A 2,754-nucleotide genomic window follows, 5' to 3' on the forward strand; every position below is an offset into this window, starting at 1 on the left:
TTCAGATACTTCAGAATGCTAGGTTTTTCATTTGAATTGCCATTTCAACAGGGGAAAAAAAAGGTAATCTGTATGTTTTCACATTCTCTCCTCCACATTCTTTTTCCAGCCAGGAGAAATTTGCAAATTATTTCAGATATCTAAAACTCCATGAAGAACTTTGAAAAATTTCATGTCACTGTAGTGCTCATCAGGTGTGATTCAATGGTGTGCAAGCTACTGCGGGCTTCCATCTGCAACTATCCTCCTGTGGACAGGCCTGGTGCCACATCCAACATCCAATTTGAAGTCAAATTGATTTCCACCAGTGAGGGCTATGTGCTACTTTACTGCCTCAGAAAAGAGGCTGAGAAAGCTCTTCCTCCCTAAGCAAAACTCCTATTTTGTTTCTTCTGGCAATATAAATCCAGAGAAACTGATACTGTCAGGGGATGCTCAGAGAGTCAATGAGGAAACCAGGCAGTGAACTTCCTTATATCTTTGGTCCCTTTTGGATAGAAGAGCAGGCAGGAGATCTTCTATCATTGCCAGCCCACACACAGTCCACTAACCCCTCTGATTTTGGTAACTCCTCCCTGAAACTAACACTGACATGGAAAGGTCTCAAGACATTTCCAGGTACCTACAAATGGAAAAAGAAACAAATGGCTAGTATTCACTCACAACTTCTTTCCACCACTTGAACTGTATAAGCATGCCTAAAGTAGACATGAATATATTCTCACTGGGGGACCTGTTTCCATTTTGAGCGTGAAGAAGGAAGAGTTTACTTTCAGGTAAAAGCACTGTTTGCTCTGTGAATGTGAGCAATCCAATCGATCGTTTTTATTGCTCCTTGTCTGAGGTGGCAGTGTACAACTTCTCAAACAAGTAACTATAAAACCTTTACGAGATCCTCTCTTGTCACATATTTTGTTCTTGCCGTATGTTTTGAGTTTGACACTTGCACTCCCCATTGTTCTCACTATTGAGGTGTGTTAATCCAGGGCAGAGCTGCAGCTAATAGAGAAGCACCATAAGGAATCAGCTGAGTTCTAAGCCTCTTGCTATAACAACTTGAAGTTTCTGCCATTGCCTCTACTTGTTACTGTTTTTAAGAGTTTTCCATTCTGGTGTCACATCTCCTGTGTTGTTCCTTCTCAGTTAATATGATGGTGGTGAAAACAACTCAGAAGAGACAGGAATGGTCCCAGCACTTCTTACAGCATCATCTCCAAATCTGGAGGTACTGGAGAGATGTGGCTCTGCTCAAGACTTCGTCCATGAAGACAAGATGTAATTCAATGAACTTTTGTAGGACCAGGCTGGATTTAATATAACTTCCCCTATATGTGTATGGTTCTGTATTCCAGCATGACAAATGAGCACTTGTGAAAATTCAGGGGGAAATTTTGGGCAGAAAGAGAAAAAGGAAAAAATCTGCTTGAAGTCGGTGTCAAAATTATTGCCAACATCAATGTAATATGAATAGTGAGGTGAGACAAGCACCTTCTCACAGAGCAAATTCATAATTTTGAGAAAAATACCAGTACTATTTTGCTGACATTGAGATGCCCTTTGCATTATGCCATTTCTTCTGTGGCAACTGTAAAATTATTATAGGCTGTGTGTAACCTTTGCACTGTTTTGGTTGGCTTCAAAAGGCCACTGCCTGTAAATGCTCAATGAAGATGAATAAAGACTAACTTTCAGGCAAAGTCTTCAGTTTCCACAAGGTTGGGGCCATCCCCAAACTGCATGTCCCTGGCAAGTTTGCAGGCTTTTTACTGTTCTTTCCCCCCCTGATCCTTTTGACTTCTCAGTGAGAGGAATAGGGAAGAGGGTAGGGCGAAAAATCGTGGGTGCTTATCTAAGTTAAATGATAAGGATGGTGTGAAAAATGGGAAAAGACTGAGTAAGCAAACTAAGGAAGGGCCACAACAGCATCTGTGTTAGAGATAATTCACCCAATTTGTCCAGCTAAACAATTCTGTCAAGTTTACTGAGGGCTGCAAAATTGGCAAACTGCCTCATCTCCTTTCAGAAGTACAGGGGCAGCATGGGCTTAACCCTTCTGTTTGGTGTTTAAAGAATTGATTTTGCAAACCCTTATTTAAAGAAGCTGGGATGACCTTACCCAAATTATTTGCTTTAATAAGGATTTCTGGAGCAAGCAAAATTGAGTTGGGCAGGAGCTGTCTTACCAGGCACAGTCATGACAATGCTGCTTCTGAAAGTCCACGGGCTTTCTTGTGTCTTTGGGCACTGTCTGAAGCTGCACTGTGGAATATGCAGCTCGTTGGGGATGCCACCTGAGGGATGCCACCCTGAAAGAGATGTGAATTCTTAGCTGTTATCCTTCTGAGGAGCCAAGCCTTGTGCAGTGCTCCCTCTCTGGCCTTCATCAAAAGGAAGAGCCTTGCTGGGAACTGTTTGCACAACATGCTTTCTAGGCCTGGGTAGGTGTGGTACCCAGACCTGCTGATTAAGCTCTGTGTGGCTTAATCAGGAGCAGGCTGCTGGTCCAGTGACTTATCTTTTCTGCAGTGTTAGTTCATTGCCATGTGTGTGTGTGGTGTGCAAAGGTAACAGGTAATTGATTCCTTTAAAGATGATTCTTGTTGAAATGTTGCTTACGACATGTCACACTGAGAAAAAAATCCCCAAACCAAACCCCAGTCTATTGTGCCTAGGTGTAGTGCTGAGCTTAGGGAAGCCTTGGTACACACCTTGCTCACTCTTTGCTTCAGTAAGAGGTGTCCTAGGTATGAGCTG

At 42.6% G+C, this 2,754-nt stretch overlaps 1 long non-coding RNA gene across 1 annotated transcript; it reads left to right on the plus strand.

Moving 5' to 3' along the window:
• The first annotated feature begins 613 nt into the window (after nt 1-613).
• On the plus strand, nt 614-1,685 carry LOC139789389 (uncharacterized). The gene is made up of 2 exons (XR_011723160.1): nt 614-776; nt 1,144-1,685. It is a non-coding gene; the product is annotated as an uncharacterized lncRNA (long non-coding RNA).
• Nucleotides 1,686-2,754: the final 1,069 nt, after the last annotated feature.

The sequence above is a fragment of the Heliangelus exortis genome, chromosome Z (assembly GCF_036169615.1).
Source record: "Heliangelus exortis chromosome Z, bHelExo1.hap1, whole genome shotgun sequence".
Lineage (NCBI taxonomy): Eukaryota > Metazoa > Chordata > Aves > Apodiformes > Trochilidae > Heliangelus > Heliangelus exortis.